Source organism: Manis pentadactyla, chromosome 5, assembly GCF_030020395.1.
Source record: "Manis pentadactyla isolate mManPen7 chromosome 5, mManPen7.hap1, whole genome shotgun sequence".
Classification (NCBI taxonomy): Eukaryota; Metazoa; Chordata; class Mammalia; order Pholidota; family Manidae; genus Manis; species Manis pentadactyla.
Window position 1 is genome coordinate 9,917,606 of NC_080023.1, and position 19,899 is coordinate 9,937,504.

The window sequence follows — 19,899 nt, forward strand, 5'->3', positions numbered from 1 at the left end:
CATGGACACCATCCTCACAGCAACACATAAGGAAAGAAAATGAGGTATCGTCTCAGTGCTTTCGTTCAGGTACTTCAAGAGGTGGATGTTAAAATTGGATTAAACATGCAAGATATTGACTATGGAAACTGCTCTTGAGGGAAAATGGAGAGGGAGCAGTGGTGAGTGGGGCAGCTGGAACGCCATGAAGGGGGCCTTACTCCCTCGGAGGAGAGAGGAAGGAGGGTTGAGGAGCCAAAGCCTCAACTGAACCACACTGATGAGAGTTTCAGCAAACTGAAACTGTGCCCATCCCACCTGGGCCATGCTGGGATGAGAGAAAATAAACACATTAATATTGGGATCTCTAGCATCTTTGACCAAAAAAAAGACTTTATCTGTCTGTTTTTTGAATTTACAACTCAATGTGGTGAGTAGATTAAAGCAAATTCCCAGACAAGAATGAATGAGTAGAATAAGTCGCTTGGAGAAAAGCAACGCATGAAACTGCATGATAAGACCAATAGTTTGGGATGACATGGGAAACTCCAGCTCCAGACAGGAGGTAGCATGACGTTGGAGGGAAGTGATACAGCTATTAGGCACCATTTTGTAACTTTTTGAAAATACTGGACTGGACGGATTGCCGTGTAGGATTACATGTTGATTCACATATCCACTTAGTAAATAGTTATCAACTTAGTAAATAGTACCAGCTCTGGGCCAGGCACTATGTTGGGTTCTGAAGATCATTAGCAAACAAGACCCTATTCTTTCCCTTACAGAGAAGAGTAACCTATGGAAGAGGCAGGCAGCAAATGCACAAGCATGTGATTCCAGATAGTGGGGAATGTTATGAGAAACACCTGGGGTGTGGGACGCAGAACCTGTGTGGTGGTGGGAGGAACTCAGCGGCTTGGGACATGAAGTGTAAGAAGGAGTCACTTCTGTGAAGATCTGCGGGAAGAGTTCCAGGGGGGAGGAGGAACAGGTGCAAACACTCTTGAGGCCCCCCAGAGACACCGTGTCTGAAGAGCAGAAAAAGGCAGTGTGGACAGAAGTCAGTGTAGGGGGCTGGCAGAGAGTGAGATGAGACGTAGGCAGTTCCAGGTTCTGTGGGACTTTGCAGGCAAAGCAAGGAATTTGGGTTTTATTTTAAGTGTGTCAGGAAGCCATGGGAGGTTCTTAAGCAGGACAGTGTCACAATCTGATTTATATTAACAATATGAAGTTGATCTGCAGGAAGGCAAGGGGGGAGGCAGGGAGGCTGGTTGAGTCTGCACCAGAGTCCAGGTGAGAGCTACTGGGGGCTGAGTGAGCTGGATGGACATGCTGGAAAGAGCCAGGCAGACAGTACAGAGAGGGGAATTTCTGGCTGAAGGACAGCAGGTGTGAGGCAGAGAGGCCTGGGGGCAAAGGCACGGTATTTTGGGTGGTTTGCAATTACTGTACTACTGGGTATGCACTGGGTGCTGGGAAGAGGTGTAAAACGAGGAGGTGAACTCTACGTCACAGAGCTGTTGAGGGCACAGCTTGAGAAAGCAAGCCCTTTCCCTCTCTGGGCCTTGGTTTCCTTCCCAGTAAAAAGGAGAATGGTATCCTAATACAGTCACTAAGATCCCTTCCATTCTGTCATCCCTGCAACCCAGGGTGGGCAACCGGAGGCAAGCAGCTTGTTTCTGCGGTGTTGGCAATGCTGGAGCTCCACCATGTGGGTTTTCATGGCCCAAATGTTGGGAAAGTGCTCTTAAAAGCCAAAATAGTAAATGAATAATGGAACTGGGCACTGGATGTCACTGAGTGTTGGAAGCCCTTTTTATGGGTGAAAAAAGCAGGTCATTACAGAAGACACCTGGTGCAGGCTGTGTACTTCGTTTCCCTGTCAGTGTCAGAGCCGCATCTCCCGTGAGTGTGCCAGTCGTCTCCTCACTGTCCTGAACACACAGAGATGCCTTCTGCAGAAAACAGCAGAGGCATGGAAGTAATAGTCACAGGTTTGTGTTTCTGTTTTGAGAGGTTGCTAGATAATAATAGTGCCTACCACATGCTGTGGGGGAGAGCGATTCATTTGCAGTAACTTGTGATCTGCACAAGCCCTTGATGTTGGTGATATTATCCTCCCCTTTTATAGATGGGGAAAGTGAGGCCCAAAAATGTGAGTGCTTGGGGCCACCTTTCTTCAGCTGCTACCTGTTGGGACGTAGCAGAAAGCACACACTGAACTTAGCCTTCAGGGATGGGACTCCGCCCCTTGACAAAGTATGACCTTGACTTTCAAGCCACTTAGTCATTCTTGCTTGATTTCTTCACCTGTGAAATGGGGATAATACCTCAGGACACTGTTGTGGGCTTTGAGACAAACTGTGTAAAATAGCTGCTGCAATAAACATTAGTCTTCTTCACACATAGAGATGCTTTGTAAACCACCATTACACAAAAATTTAATACAGCCTCCCTGAGTATTTCTAGGCAATTAACTTGGTTTTGTATATGAATAGTATTTAACATAAAGAATTCTTAGGGTTCTTGGGTTTCTGTTGTGTGGAGGGAGGTGTTGATATCTCCATTTACTCTGGAGATAGAAAACAGTGAGTTGGACATTTGAATGAGGTAATATTAGTTTCAGGCTATATTTCCTTCTGCTTTATGAAGTCAACAGGGAAGAAAAAAAATCAAATAGTTATTAAGTGCTCAGTTACATCCTAGGTCCTTGGGTAGGCGAGGTGGGGTACGGGATGAGCCAGATTTGATTCCCTTAAAGAGCCTGCCATCAGCCATCTAGTGCAATGACCAGAAAGGGGGGCTTTCTGCTGGAGCATAGGAGGTTCTCACAGCAATATCTGGGGTGTGTGTGTGTGTGAGTGAGAGAGAGAGAGAGAGAGAGAGAGAGAGAAAGAGAGAGAGAGAGAGAGAGAGAGAGAAGGAGGGGAAAGAGTGTTTTCTTGTTAATCAAAAATGGTCTTGGATTAACGAATGTCGAGAAACCCTGGCCTAGACTGAGAAGTCCATGAGAGAAAAAATGAATTAGTGAGTTGTGAGGAATCATAGCTAGTTTTTACACAGATAATATATGGGTAACCAAGTATGGATCTAGGTGAAACTGCCCACAGGCACGGGTTTACTCTCTTATGCCTCCTCCTTATAACAAATGTTTCATAACATGCTCTTCTCTTTACTAAAGAGGTAATATAATTCATCTGCAATATAATTTCAAAAACAAATCAATACAATGCCACAATGCAACAAAAGGAGAAATTAAAGGAAGATAATTTAAGGTAAAGTAATAGGAATAGTATTTTAAGGTATGAATGCTCAGGTATGACTACATTGGAGAGACTGTGAACGAATCAAATGCTTGTACCCCAAACAGCCTCCTGGGCACATCGGGGGCCGTGGTGCTGGCTGCTGGCTGAGTGCCTGTTTCCCTCCCTGGGGATTTCCTCTCCGTGTGGAAGGAACCCCACCATCCAGCGGTTTAGCCCGAGCTTTTTCACATGGTGGCGGCTTCCAAGGGGATGAAACAGCTCAGAGGCTTCCGGCTCTAGGCCTTGAGGTCACACAGCCGCATCTCTGCTGCACTCTGACCGCCAAAGCTAGTCCCGGGGCCAAGGGAGGGCGTGGGTGGGAAATAGACTTTCCTGCTTTATGTAAAGAGTGGCAAAGTCATATTGTAAATGGGCATGTGGGACGAAAGGTCATTGTTGACATTGGTGGAGATGACCTGCCATAGGAGGAGAGGAGCCTGAAAAGTTAAAAACAAAAAAGGAAGATTCTGTTTATTGAGTTCTTCCTATTTGCCAGGCACTTTGCTGAGGCCTTGCACGTATTGTATTAAGTAAGCTTTTGAGCAATCCTATGAGGTAGGTATTATTATGATCTTCATTTTATAGATGAAAGAATTGAATTGCTAAGAGAGGTAAAATAGGTGACTATGGTCAAAAAGTGCCTGGGAAGGGATTCAAGCCATACTGAACGTAAGACCAAACCTGTGGCCTTATCCATGGCCCTTGTAGCAGCTACCCAGAGAAGCACAGAGCAGAGAGAAATATGCCCTCTGAATAAAGTAAGAGGATTGGTTTGAGTATTTGGATGGATCCAGAGATTGGATGCAGAGATGTTCAATCCCTTGATAGTTAGCAGAGAACCACAGCCATCCAACTGATGCTTTTTAGTTTAGAGAGATGGAGGATAAGCCAAGTGACGGCCTGTGAAATTATTTGCACACAGTGGGTATAGAAAAAGTGAAGATTCTTATGGCCAGGATTCTCACCTGGCCCTGGTCAGCTTGCTCACTACACACATGTGGGTAATACGTTGTTATTGACTCTATATAAGGAGCTCCTCCCAGTGCTCTGGGCTGCTGCGTAGCTGCAGGAGAGCAGAGACCTGAGTGGTGGCAGTGCCAAGGACAGAGACTGAGATGGCTGTGGGGCCAGAGAGGCCAGAGGCAGAGACCAGCTTGCTGCATGCAGACTCGCTCTGAGTGGACGGGATTCTAGTGACTGACCTGCCACCGTGGGAATAAAGTTGGGTATAACCCTTTCACCCCAAGAGTGTTCCACAGTCATTTTTTTTCGGTCTCATAGACTCCATAGTGAACTTGTCTGAGGCTGAAACCCATTGGGAAGACAACTGGTGACGTCAGCAGGATTCATTGTTGACGGAGGAGAACAGGCTGCCTTCATGGGATGTTTCTGTGGGCTGCACCTGTGGATGGGGGGACATCCGAGTGTCCCCCAGTGGACGTCTGGTCTAATATGGCCTGCCTCCTAGAGGACTGGGCCCCACCCCAGGACTGGGAAGAGGTGGAGGCCACACCTGAGGCAGTAAAGTTGGCCCTCAGCAAAATAGGGAATTCCTGTGGGAACCGTGGGGAGTTTTTTTTCTCATAATATTGAGAAAGGCCATAAGGGAGAAAGATGTCCTCATGTAGGAAGCACGAGAAGAGGCAGCGCGAGAATGCGAGCTGCGAGGTGCTGTTGAGGTAAAAAATTTGTTGATGACTGAAATGGCGTCAGTACAAGGTGCTGTGGAAATGGTAAAGGATGTCATGGTAGCCCGAGAGGAAGCAGCCCGAGAGCGCAGGCTGCCAGGTGCTGTGGGGCAGGTGGAGGATGTAGTGGAGCCGTCAGCCCCAGAAATGGAGGAGGAGCTGAGGTCTGACCAACAGGTGGGGGTGGAGGCCCTGCAGGTGCCGGAGGCATCAGCCCCTCCTTGGTTGAAAGCCCACCTGGTTGAAAGCTGGTGGAAAACTGGAAAGAAAGTAAAGACTTGGCAACCGTGGGTTCCTGCAGGAGAGGTGCAGCCATCTACCCAGGTGTGGAGCACTCTATTCTCTGCTCCCATCCTCAGGCTCAAGCAATGAAAGCACAGAAGGAAATATGGTCTGCAACTTGGAGGGAGAATTTAAAGGGCCCCGTGAAGGTCACGAGGACCCAGATGTGGGTTGGTTTGATACAGGCAGGAGCAGAGAGGAAGGCATTGGATGGAAAGACAAATAGAATCTGACTGGAGCTGTGGCAATAATCGAAACCGAAGCAGCAGTTCTGGCTGCTGAGGACGAAGCAGAAGCCGCAAAGGGACAAGACCAGCCTGTGTGTTTGCAAGACTTTCTGCTGGAGAGGCTGGAGAAGGTGGGTGCTGTGAGGCCAACCCGTGCTGCTTTTGGTTAACTCATCTGAGTAGAACTGGTTTGAGACCACTCAGTGGCAATGGATCTCCTCAGGCTTGAGGTTATTTAATTTGTCATAATTTTTGTTATTTGTATATTGTTGTAGCCTCTGTTGTTATTGTGGAATTTGGTTACAATGTTCCAGATTTGTCGCACAGGGACCAGTGCAGACGATTGAGGGCACATAGACTGAGAGGTGAGAATCCTGGAGGGGTGCAGGGTGGAGAAAGTGAAGGTTCCTGTGGCCAGGATTCTCACCTGGCCCTGATGGCTCGCTTACTACACACGTGTGGGCAATACGTTGTTATTGACTCTCTATAAAGAGCTCTGCCCAGTGCTCTGGGCTGCTGCACGGCTGTGGGAGAGCAGAGACTGGAGTGGTGGCAGTGCTGAGGACAGAGACTGAGACGGCTGCGGGGGATGAAGAGGCCCAGAGGCAGAGACCTGCTTGCTGCGTGCAGGCTTTCTCTGAGTGGATGGGATTTTAATGGTTGACCTGCCACCGTGGGAAAAAAGTTGGGTATAAACCCTTTCATCTTAAGAATGTTCCACTATTATTTTTTTTCCATCGCATTGAATCCATAGTGAACTTGTATGGGACCACAACCCATTGGCAAGGCAGTGGATCAGTCAAAAAGGCATTGCTGATGTTGTAAGGCTGTGCATTTAAATGTCTAAGACACTGAGGTCTTCATCATTATAGAAAATGTGTGGTTGTGGAATGCCAGTAGTTTGAAGGATGGATGTATCAGTAGGTAAATTAAAAAAAGAGATCCAATGAATGGGTCTTTGCTCACTCCATGACTCATAAGCCAGGAAAAAGAGGAGGTGCCAGTAAATGAACTGGAGAAGGAGTAGCTAGTGTGCTGGGAGGTGAACCAAGTGATGCCCTGAAGGTGGATGAAGAGAGCATTTCAAGGAGAAGTGAGAGGCCAATCATGTCAGATGAAGCTGATGGTCTGAGTCTGGTAAGGATTGAGAATTTATTTGAAATGGCAACGTAAAGGCCATTGGTGACCTTGACAGAATTTTTGATGAGGACATAAGGTTGAAAGCTGGACTGTGCTATGTTCAAGAGAAAAATGGATAAAGTGGAGACAGAATATGCAACCCTCTTAGGAAGAGTTTTTCTGTGAAAGAAATGGACTGTAGCTGGAAGAGGCTGAGGGGGGACATCTCTTCTCTGTATGCTGCTGGTGATGATCCAGAGGAGAGGAAATGCCTGGTGCTGGTGCTGGTCAGACATGCTGGAGCACTGTCCCCTAGTCGGTGACATGGGACAGGATCTAGTGGACACATGGAGAGGCTGCCCATAGGTGGGAGCAAGCTGCTTCATCATTATATGTGAGGAAATGCTGTAGGTATGGTCCAGATGTATTTAGCATGCTTAATTTGCACGGGAACACGGGGAGGTTATTTTTTAATAGTTCTCCTGTCTCAGTTAAATTAGAAGCAAGGCTACCAGCTGAGAATAAGGAAGTGAAAAAAGATGATAGAACTTTGATGAGAGATAAGAAGGTGAGAAACAGAGCCAAGGAAGTGGGAGAAATGCTTGACAAGGTGTGGGGAAAACAGAAGTTTCTATGGCCAGGATCCTCACCTGACCCTAAACCACTTGATGATGTAACTGACCTACTGCTGGGCTACAGCTCCCACACCCATAGGCAATGAGCTGTTATTGACTGAGTCACTGTATAAAGAGCTCTGCCCAGTGCCCTGGATGGAGGCAGAGACGGAGGTGGGTTCCAGACCTGCAGACTGCTGGATGCAGACGTGATCCTGGTGCTCGACCTACTGCCACAAGAATAAAGCTGGGTATAAACCCTTTTACTCCAAGAATGTTCTATTGACATTTCTTGATCTCACTAAATCCATAGTGAACTTTCCCAGGTCTGAAACCCTCAGTCAAGATGCTAAGGGAATGCGATATTTCTCAGGAACAGCAGCGAGGACTCTCTGAAGGTTGGTACTCATGAATTCAAAGAGGAACCACTCATGTGCTCGTGTGTTTTCCTCCAGTCCTGTTTGCAGGCACAGAATGTGTAGAGAACTGGCTTTAAACATGGTTTATGTTCTTTTTTTTTCTTCCTTCAGGATTGAGTGAGGGAGAGAAAAGCTGAGAATATATGTAGGCGACTGATTACAATGATGGGCTGTGGCTTTTTACATTGAGTAAGAACAAAAGAGTGAGGAGTGAGGGACAATGAAAAGATGGAATGAATTTTAATCTGTGTATAAAAAATGAATAAATCGGGTTGAGGATTACTGGAATGTGAGTATAGCAGGAGAGAGCTGGATATGGAGTTGGTAGTAAGCATATAATTCTTAAAACTAATATTTCAGAGGGATGTCTAAAATACAGGGATTTCTTAAGGATTTTTTAGAGAGATATCAGCTTTGGAGCTGACCCTCTCTTAAGAAATAGTACTGTGGGAATATAGTGCTATATTTGTACTGATAAATGGATTACATTCCCAATGTTTGGGTGTGGGTTTATTTGGAATGTGAAATGTATTTTCCATACAAGCAATGTTACATATAGAAATTAGGTTCCTAGGCATTCTATTTAATAGGAGTAGAAGGTGGTAGTCTGGGATGTGACAATGACTTTGTGTGTGAAGTGGCATGGAGGACACAATTGTTGTAGGAGAGGAAGTCAAAGAATTGAGAAGCTAGGGTCTTGGATGGATCATTACATTGATTTTGAAATGAGTGATGGGGAACTGTCTATACTGCAATTGAATATGGTAACTCCTGGAAATTGAGAAGCTAGGGTGTTGGATGGATCATATATATATTGAGATTGAAGTGGCTGACTGGGAACTGTCTATATTACCACTTAATAGGGTAATTCCTAGAACATGAAAGTCTCAGGGACTATCTGCTGAAAGTAGAGTTGTTCTATAGCGATAATGAAGGTGCAGTCTGAGACTTGTTTCTCATGTGCACAGGTGAGGCAGAAATAAATGGATCTTATTCCACAGTGAGCCAAACAGAGGATACTAATCTCTCAAAATAGAGTGTAGCCAATTAGCTCTTTGGGGGATTACCTGGTAACTCCTTCTCTGGACCCAGCAGACACACTTCCCAGAGCCCTAACAGAATCAATTCATGTCCTGTTGATGAGCATTTTTCTCTTTAAAAATATGTCTGTTTCTATATGATTAGGTATTTGGAAAGAAGACAAACATAAGCAGAGGGTATTATGTAGAGAGGAGGTGTCCAAGGGGCAAAGAGTCAATGGAATTTGGGTTTTTCCTCATCATTATGATGGTCCCTAGAATTTAGCATTTTTCTTTGGGAGAGCTTTGGAGCTGACCCTCTCTTAAGGAATAGAACTGTGAGAATATAGTGCTATATTTATACTGATAAATGGATTGAGTTCCCAACCTTTGGGGATTGGTTTATTTGGAATGTGGAGTTTATTTTCCCATAGAAATACTGTTACAAACGGAAGTTAGGTTCCTAGGCAGTCTATGTAATCATAATGTCCCCAAAGTAAAGGGTAGTTTGTTTTGTTTTAATAAACAGTGCTGTAACACTTATAATACTGTGTTAATATAACTGAAGGGGAGATATTCCTCCCTTTCTGTTGGAGACAGCTTAAACCCATAAAATAGGAAACTATACCAATATCTCTTCCCTTTCAACGAAAAATTGGAGCTCAATTCAACGTGTTGAAAGTGATTCTTCTATAAGGCCAGGTTCTTAGTTTCTTCTAGAAATATAATCTCCAGGTGAATGTGGGGGAAGGAAAGGGGAAGTCACTCCAGGAGCTCATTATGGCCTTGAGTTCGAGCCTCATTGTACAACTCAGCTTCCTGTACAACTTATCACCAGTAATAAAGCAGACAATTAATTCCTGCCTAGCTCCTGGGTCTACATGCCAACTAGACCAGAATCCTTAGCAGTGAAGCAAGTGATATATTGGCATCCTCAACCCCCTACAATATTAGAGAGCACTAGACCAAGATGCCCTTGGTGATGCACTTCGTGGGTGTAAGTGAAGCCAACTTTTCCACCAAATTCATCTGACGCTTCCCGTCACCCTGCTGTTGACGCTGTGCCCCTCTCTTCTACATCCTTTTCCTGCCATGACTGTCATGTCCTTGTAAAGGACGTATGGCATAATTTAAAGAGCTCTGGAAGAAGGCTTCCCATCTTATTGCCATTGAGTCTATTATGGATGCATCTATTATTTGTTGGGAGGCAGGGGAAGATATAACATTGGGGTAGGCAATTTGATTTCAACTTGGGTTCGCTATCCTCACTTGACAAACTGCTATATGGTTACAATGTGCTCACCGTGTGTGTCTAATGCTGTGTCTGGCACAAGTAAATAGATTAGCACAGATGTTGCCTCCCTCTTACTAACTTAGGGGGTATCTACATTTTATACAATGAGACACCAGAGGCTCTGAGAGGCTACGTAAATTGCAGAGCTGGGATTCACAGCCAGGGTGGGTGTACTCCCATTACATCATGCTCCCTACCCCTCGAGGAGGGCCCTTCGTGTCACCAGCAGTGATGAGGTGGCTGCTTGGGTCGTTCACAGTACCCTTCAGAATGTTCCTGTCAGGCTTAAAGAGGATGCCTGTTCAGATACAGCAGAATGGCCAACCCATTCCAGGCTCTTCCCAAGAAAATATTTGACTTTTGGTGGTACAATATTTAACAAGAAATTATCCCATTTTCTTCCTTCCTGAGATGTCAGTGGGCCCCATTTAAATGGCTGTTTTTCAGACCATGATTAGAAAAAGCCATGCAGGGTAGAATGCCAGATCCAAGAATCTCAGCCTGATTAGAAATGACTGTCAAAATAAAAAAGCAGTATAATAGTAAGCAAGTGGAGAAGGACATGTGAGACACATCATCTTGGTTTTGTCACTGGAAGTGAGATAGAACTTGGTTAAAGGTAATGATAAAGATATGGCCAAGCATGGTTCCTTCTGTAGAGGAGAAACTCAACAAATCTCCTGAGGTCCACAGTTCTAAGAGTAACTGGCATCACACACTTAGCATGTATCTTTCAATCACCAAACCCATCCCCCAAAAAACAATAAACCCCCCCACCCCAAAAACAAACAGGAGGAATTAGTTAGGGCTTCTAAGGATTTTGGGTTGAAGGTAACTTTTTGATGCAAAAAGTCAGTATTGGGAATACTTTTTCTGCATAAAGTTCAAAAAGTTGACCAAATTTCTCCTTCAAAGGATTAAACTGTCTTCCAAGAATTGATGTAACTTATAGAAAAGAGAAATGGGGAGAAAGAATAATAAAAAGGGAGACGAAAGTGGTTGAAGGAGATGGTGAGATGGGGAGATGCACAAAAGGAGAAAAGAAATGGACAGAAATAGAGAACAGGTGCTATCTATGGCAAGGGAAAAAAAATACAGTCTGAGGTGGCTTCTGGCCAACTCTACAGATTTTATTTGCTTTTTTCATCAGAAACTCTGGGGAAAGATATAATCATTTCTCAATTGGAATTTGATTCCTTTTTAGCTGTGTAGGTGGGAAATAACTTTAGATTTCTGTGCTGGTCTTAACTGTTCCAGGTACACTCATGTCTCACTCCTATATTGCAGCCATCTGTTGGTAATAAATCTCTGTGTGATTGCCCTCTGTGGGTGGAGAGGGTGAACGAACACTTCTTTATTCAAGGAAGTTTGCATATATTCTTGGGTCCTCTAAGAAGGACCCTGCCACCAAGGCCGTGAGTTCACTCTAGGAACCGTATGTCTCATGGACACAGATATTTTTGGAGAGAACTGCATTGGAGTTAGAAGCTTCTAGCACCACAATTAACTTATGTAAGCCTGGGCAAGAACTTAGTATCTCTATCGAAAAGAGGATGATGCTCTTGTAGTGTTTTTGTAAAGGGCAAATGTCATTACATATGTAAAGTCTTAGCATAGTATATGGCAATAAAGTAAGTTGAATCGGTCAGGGTTCATTCAGGAAAGCAGAACTTCTAACTGACATTTTAACAGAAGAGAATTTCATATAGTGAATTGGTTAAATAGGGGATTGGAGGACTAAAAGGAAAACAAACCCAAACAACGAAGAAATACTCAAACCAAAAAAACCCACGGAGGTAACACAGGGATAGTAACCAGGCAAATCGAAGGGAAGACGTGGGGTTATCAGATCTGGGAAGTTGGGAGGACGAGCTGGGAATGCAGGCTTCCTCTGGATCATAGGAGGGGACACTGGCCGGCGACACCAGTGTTTCTGGGGAGGCACAAGGAGGCCAGTCCTGTGAGTGTGCAAGGCAGAGACAACTGGAAACTGGAACCCCCTGCAGCTGCCCAGGTACAGAGCCTTTGCCAATGTGACACGGAGGAAAGCGAAACAGGAAGGAGGGTGTCCCTGCTTCCTCCTCTGTCCTTTCCACTCTCTCTAGCGCCCACTATGGGCAGGGAAGGAAAGGGGGCAGCCAGCAGGATGGAAATGCGTTTTGCTATCTCAGCCACAGCATCCAAGCAGAGCAGAAAAGTGTAGTGTAGGTATGGAGTGGAGACAGTAGTTTAATACCTGGGACCTAAGTGCTCAATAAATATCAGCTAATACTATTCATCTGATGCCTCCTCCCCTCATTCCCTTCCTCCTTTTTCTGCTCCAGTAACCTTATTTGTTTGTTCTTTTCCCTATGTATTCTCAGAGAGAAGAAACCAAAGGTGGTAAGAAAAGGGCCCATGGATCTCAACAGGAGACAAGAACACAGACAGAAGGCACCTAGTCTTCTCACCAGAGGTTTGAAGCTTCAGCTGTAGGATTATGCGTCTATTTTGGCATATTGGCGCATTTGCAACCACTTTGTGGGACCTTCCTAGAAGGGGAATTTGCTGACGTCTCAAGTGAAGAGATGTTCTATTGGACAGGAAACTCTTCATATACAAAAATCAAGGTAAAGTTAAGTCGTTTATTAGTTAGTCTGTTTGCACTAGAGGATGGATGACTGTCAGCTGAAGCTTTCCTAGGAAGGAGGAAAAGCATGTGCAGAGAAACCTGCTGAATGGGGCTGGAAGGAGGGCAGCTGGGGAGAGGCCGGGGTGGGGCTGACTCCTCAGGTCGCCCTGACATTTATTGCATGGCTACTTTTGTATTACGGAAGGTGTGTTTGGGATTCAAAGACATTCAAGACACAATTCTGCCTCTCAAAATTCAAAGAAGGCAAATGCATACACATCTAAAGTACAAGGCAGCAACCTTTCTCATTCACTGGATCGGCCCTGTTTTTTGTGTCCTTTTCAAATCTTATGGGTTCTTTTAGACTGTGGGAGTAACAAATGGGTTCTCTATGATTTAAGGTAGAAATAATTTAAAATTTTCAAGAAACATCGTGAGGATGGAGAAAATGCACAGTTGTAGTTTCAGGATCAGATGCCTCTTTATAAATCTGACGATTTCGGATTCATCTAATCATCCGTTGATGCATCCATCCATCCGTCTTGTCTGTTCTCCTTTTACTCCTGTTCCTTCTGTCTGTCCGGCCACAAATCTCTCAAGAGTGACGTGTCCACCCACAGTGTGTCTGGTCTAGTACTCAGTGCTGGGACAATTACAGATGAAATGTAGATCTTGCCCACAAGGAGCGCGTGCTGTAATGAGGAGACAGCATGTAAAAACCAAATTATAACAAAATGGCGTCATGTTTTTATAGAAGCAAGAACAAGGTACCAATTTCTTGGTCTGATGGGTATTATTAAAAATAAATCTAAAGTAATGAAAAAACAACTCCTAGGATGTTCCGGGTAACACCTTAGCCAGCTGGTGAAGAGCGTGGCCTCAGAGCCTGGATCTTGCCATTACTGGTTCTGTCATCTTAGCAAATTCCTTAAAGTTTTTTGTGCCTTTACTTTTTTCATACTTAAAATAAGATTAATAGTACTTGCCTCTTAAGATTGCTAGTAGGGTTAAATGATTCAGCATGTATAAAGAAATTAGAATTGTGTCTAGCACATAGGAAGCATTAAAACATATTGGCTAATATTAATATTTGTATAGTAACTTCGAATTTAAATTCGTCATTGCATTTAGTCCTTAAAACCTCTCCCTGCCCTGGGAAAATAGGGTAGTTATTACTTTCCAAAGAGGGACAGTGAGGTCCAGGGAGGTCATCTTCTGAAGGAAGTCACAGAACTGCAGAGCCGTGGAGCTTGGAATCTGTTTCAGGGCTGCTTCTATAATGTTCTTTCTGTTATGCCGCAAAGCATCATACAGTGACTTGGAAAAGCAATGACTGCTCCCCAAGTATCATACTACTGAGTGGCTGCAGCTGGGCTGACTGTAAACAGAGCCAAATGATGCAGGCTGCTGCACAGTCCAGTCACTGCTGCTTTGCCTGCCTCTGCCACTCAATACAAGGTCCCTGGAGATCAGAGGACAGAAGGGTCAGGGAGCTGCCAGACACCAAATCCACATCTTAATTGGTTGCAAGCAGTCACCCCCATCCAAGTCCTTGGTAGGAAAAGGGCTCCCACAGCGGTCCACAGAATTAGGGACTCACTGTCCTTTTAACATCAAAACCAGCTTTGGAATTGGAATTCGCTCAGGAGTGAGATATTTTTGATTGACAGTCTATTCGAAATGTGGATAGGTTTCCTTGATTGTTTCATTTGGCTTCGCAGTCAGGTGCTGTGAAAATGCACCAGGACTCTGAGCACGTAGCGGCGTGCAGCTGAGAGAGGAGCAGGGAGTGGTGCAGGGGCCTATGGCTCACCAGCAGGGAAGCACAGACCACAGCCTGCGGCTGCCACAGAATTAAGGGGGACTCTGCAAAAGGCCATCCGTCAACATCACGCACTTCAGAGATTATTTTTATCTACATTTGTATGTTTGACATCCAACCTAATTCTGGGCACGTACAGGGTGTGCAGTAATATCTGAAAGAAACAATACCTGGTAATTTTATAAGGTGCAGCCTGGATAATGTGATTTCTATTTTGGTGCATTATCTGGGAAAGGGGATTAAAATTTGCTTACCGGTTTTTATGTAACAATTTGTGAGTACTTTACATAACATTTGTTAATATAATTCTTTTTAATTGCTTGTTTTTTTAAGGTGAAAAAACTGAGGTCCGGAAAGGAGATGTAACTACCTCTGATTACTTAGCTGTTAGGTAGCAGAGATTTGATTTAAATCATGGTCTTTCTGACACCAAAGCTTATACTTGTTCTGTTTCTATTTGTTTTCTAAAGTTGCAGGAATTACTGTTATACTTAGATGCAAAAACTCTGACCAGTGCTATTACATAGTAGAGACTACAGGATAATCTGGGGGCCTCCTGGTGTCAGACTTTCTCCAGTTTTGCTGTCACTGGCCATAGAGGTCCCAAAGGCTGCAGAGCAGGGCACAGCTCAAATGAATGATGGCACAAAATTACAAACTGGAGATCATATGTGCTGCCACTGTTTTTAACCGTGGTGTATGGTGGCTTACACTGAGCTGATCCTTTATGGGTTGCCAAATACTTAATCATGTGTCATATTCTGGAAATTAGGCAAGGTAGGGATTGGCAAGCTCATGTCCTAGAGGCCTAGCTAAGTCTGGTCATTTTTCTCCTTGTCCAGCAATATGAAGAATAAGGAAAGACGCTCCCAGTTTAGACTGACCATATGTATGCCAAGTAGGAACTAACCAAGCAGACACACCAATTTATAGCTGGGCTTGAAATAGTAACAACATAATTTCATAATGGCTCACAATTTATGTTGCCTTTTGGAAAGGGAAGGTGGCTTTTCTTCGTTCTTCCTTTGTGCTTTGTAAGAAAACCCAGTTGTGGGTTGCAATCAGGAGCAGAGAATTGGGGCCTTTCAGTTTGTTCAATTTTCAGACCATCACAAAGGAAGGAAAAGCTTTCCAGTCATTTGGAAATGGTAACAAACAAGACTCTGAGGCAGGCAATTTGCAGGAGACCCGAGCAATTATGATACGTTAACCTGTTCTGAAAGCGGCTCCCCGCCCCGGATCTTCTTTATTGGACTTCTAATGTATCCCTTCTGCAACTGCAGCCAAGGAGGGCACGCTAAGGCACATCTTGCTTTCCTTACCTAAAGGAGCTAAGACACGGTTCAGGCCTGAGCCGGCCATTTGCCAGCAATTACAGGCTGTTCTTCTGTGCGTTCCGGTTGTGGTGTTTGTTTTCCTGTCCCCTTTGCTTCTCCTAGTTTTGTTCTGTGCTCCGAGCATCTCTGTTCCTCTGGAGATAGGCAGTTTTGTTTCAAAGAAGCACACAGTGAATTTAGTAAACAGCACCTGGGGTCTGCTGTTGGCTCTGCTATTTAGAGGCCTTGTGACCTTGAGGGGGTTGTTTCATATGCCTCACTTTCTTCCTCTGTGAAGTGGGAATAAGGCCTGCCTCACAGTTGTCTAGTGTGTGAAATGTAACATTGTATGTTGCATGTACTTTGCACACAAAATTGACTATTACTGTCTTAATTATTATGTCTTTTCACATTTATGACTCTCTTTCCTCTTTTGAACCCTATCAACAAATTTGTTGAACATTTCCAACAAAATACTCCTTCCCAAACTCATTTCAATTCATCCTTTGCCATTCTTTTTTGAATGGCCTGGGGCTATGTGATAGTTTTATGTGTTACTTTGGCTGGGCCATAGTACCAAAATATTTGGTCAAACATTATTCTGGGTGTTTCTAGGAAAGTGTTTTTGGATGAGATTAGCATTTAGATCTGTCGCATTTGAGTAAAACATTGCTCTTCATAATGTGGGAGGGCCTTGTCTAATCAGTTGAAATCCTGAAGAGAACTAAAGACTGACCTCTCCCATACACAAAGGAATTCTTCAGCAGATGGCCTCCAAAATATAATGGCGGCACTGGCCCTTTCCTGGGTCTCTAGCCTGCTGGCTCACACTGCAGATTTGGTATTTACCAGTTCCCCTAATCCTAAGAGCCAATTCCTTAAAATCAATCTCTTTGTACATAAACACACATGCTCCTGGTTCTGTTTCCCTGGAAAATCCTGACTAATACAGGCTGGTTTGTGAAAGCATCCTTTTGCGGTGCCCCTGAGCTGAGAAGCAATGGCCCCTCCTCAGAGCCTGTTAGCTGCCTGGTCCGTCAGGATGCTGGGCTGGGTGGCTGGTGTTTGGTGACTCTCAGGTTGGATCCCTGACATCAGCGTAGCTCCAGCATGATGGGAATGGACCGGCCAGTACTAATGCCTCCTGCAGGAAGTGCTGAGACTCTCACTTCTTTTCTGTGAGCACTTCCTTCCCCAACAACCCTAGACAAGGCCACAATCTTTCCCAGGAATTTTCCTTCCCTGGATATTGGATGATTTTTGGACTTTGTGTCCATTGGTGTTACTTAAACATCAGTAACATCACATCACTCCCTTTCTCAGACATTCCTAGTGGTTCCTGAATCCCACATCAAGTGTGGGTACTGTTGTCTGGCTCTGAGCATATCACATCTGTCTGCTTCCTGTCCTTTGCATGTGACATGCTCATTTCTGCCTCCATTCTTACGATGATTTTCATCCTTCTGAAGTGGCTTCCTTCCTTCCAGTCAGGGCTGCCCAATATTCAGAACCTCTTTAAGTCTCACCTCCTCCATCAAGCTCTCCCCAATGGCTCCTGCCTCATCCTGGCTTCTTCTGCTCTGAACTTCAACACCCCTGGCAAGTCTGTACCACAGGGCTTAGCAACATGCTGTACACTGGCTTGTGGTAATTGTTTTAAGTGTTTGTTTCAAATCCTTAACAGAGTTGAGAGCTTTGAAACCCAATCATGTGAGACATGGTTAATTGAGGAACTACTATTCACTTTATTAGTTGCCAGAGATAAATGTATACGACATGGCTCGTGTTCTTCAGTGGCTCATATCTAATGGGGGAGATAGACCAGAGATCAGAACACTGGAATTCATCTCTGTTATCAGAGATGTGAACAAGGTCCTATCAGGGAGGGTGACTGTGGAGGAGATCTTCTGTGGACACCCATCATTTCAAGGCCCTGCGCTGGGAAGTAAGTAAGTACCAGCTTATTTAATACTTAACAACGGTCCTGCAGTGGAGCAATGTCCTTACCTCCCCAATTGGATGGAGACAGGAGTGACTTGCCAAGAGTGGAGAATTTGGTGGGGTCCGTGGGCTGCCTGCTCCAAGCCCCATGCACTTTTCCATTGTCCTGCCTTCTAGGAGGGTGGATCGGTAACCGCTAGTGAGTCCCGCTCTACCACTGACCTCCTCGGACCCTCGTCTCCTTTCAGTAATTTTTGGGCTCTTTGTGGCATTTCTTTTTTCTCAAAAGGACTTCGATTTTGCTGGAGATTACCAGAGTAAGACACAAACACATAAGAACAGTAAACAATATGAAAAGAAGAGCCCTTCCTTTTTTTGTAACGTGAAGAAGCCTCTAGTTATTAATTTGCTGTTCACACTTGAATTTGAAGGAATGTGTTTTACATTTTTCATGAATTTATTATTTGTTTGGTGGGCAGACACAATCCTTAACACATGTTAAGGTACTCCATCAAATCTGAAGCACCATGTTTGTCTGTTGTGTTTGTTATATAACTTCCTTGTTATTCCATTGGGTTTCTTTTTCTCAAGCAACAATAAACTACAATATGCTTTTGGTAGGGAGGAAAGGACAGAAGAAGGAAGGGTGGGCAAGGCATTCTGGGAGTGACCATTGCCATGTGGCTGTGGGTCCTCTGAGCATGGAGAACCCTCTTTCCTTGGACATGTTTGAAATTCTGTGTTCATCCTCCTCAGATCAGAGAAGTGCCTCCTATTACAGGGCTGTCCTAGCTTGAGCTGTCATAAAACATTTCCAGATGGTGGGTAGTTTTAAAGAACAGAAATTTTTATTATAGTTCCAAAGGTCAGGAAGTCCAAGATCAAGGAGCTGGCCGGTTTGGTTCCCGGGAAGACCTGCTTCCCGGCCAAGATGGAAGCTTTCTTGCCCTATCCTCGCAAGGCAGAGAGAACACGCTGGTTCCTTCATCCCCTTACGAGGGTGCCGTCTCATCATGAGGTCCTTGCCTTCTTTCACTGGTGAGAGTCCAGTTTACTTACAAAGTAAGTAAGTTTGCTTAAGAAATCATTTTTATTTTTAATAAGAAGTGCTCACTAAGTGTTTTGTGGAATGAATGGATGCTGAAGACGTGGATTTCTTGTTTGTGCACCTGTGGGGTTTAAGTTGATCGCATGAGGACAGAGAGCTCCCGGTTCTTCATCTTACCTCTCATTTCGCCTTGCATGTGGATTGGTGCTTGAAAAAGGCTTGTGGAATCAAACTGCGGAAGGGGCCTTGTGATTCTGCTTTTGCATTGCTTTCGCACTTGGAATCCTCTTAGAGGACTGCCCGACAGGTCGCTGTGGACTTGCAGTGGCGGCCTGTGTGTGGCTATCAGGAGGGAGAGAAGCAAAGAGAAGAGGCACAGATGAATTATATAAAGGAAGAAACTCCTGCTGGAAGTCAGGCTTGGCAACCCATTCTCTCATCTCTCTCCCTTGTTGTCTGTTTCAGGGACTCAGGAAGGAACAAGTAAGAGGCCGTAGTCCCTGCTGGGAGAGATGGGGGGCCAAAACATCAGTTGACTAGACCAGGGGAGACCCTGGCAGCACAGAAGGGTGGGCGGGCTTTTCCCACTGTGCCCTCACCTGTCTGGGCGGGCCTCGACTCGTCCTGGAGCTCCTGGCCAAGGGCTTCCTCCTCCTTCTCCTCCCAGCCCAGTTGGGCTGCCAGGGCTGCTGAGAGACAGAAAGCGGGAGCAGGGCAGGCGGGTGAGGGCAGCTGCTGAGGGCAGCCGCTGCTGCTGTCATGCTGGAAGCACTCACTTATTTCATATTTGGATTTACAAGTATAATGAGGCTTCATCTGTTGACTGCTGGCCGAACATCCGTCAACTCTGTTCTGCTGGAGGCAGAGCCCATGTCCTGTTGGGCCTCTGAAACACTGGTTTGTTCTCTTCCTCTGCCTCGTAGGCCTGGTAAGAAAGGGAATGGAGCTACAGACGGAAGCTGTTTGCTGCATGTGTGTGTCTTGGGGCAGGCAGAGCCGCGGCTGGGCTCCCTGCCAGGAAACACACCAGCTGGTGATGTTTTTATGTCTGCTCTCCCCAGCTCCAACTCCAGTGGGGAGCAAGTCAGAGCACTGATATGCTAAGCCTGCCTTCTTTCTCCCTCCAGCTTCCATTTTGAGTTTGTGCTCTCTTGGCACGGGGGCCACCCAGCTGTGGGCTCGGTTTCTCGGTCCTTGTGGCTGCGATGATTGGCC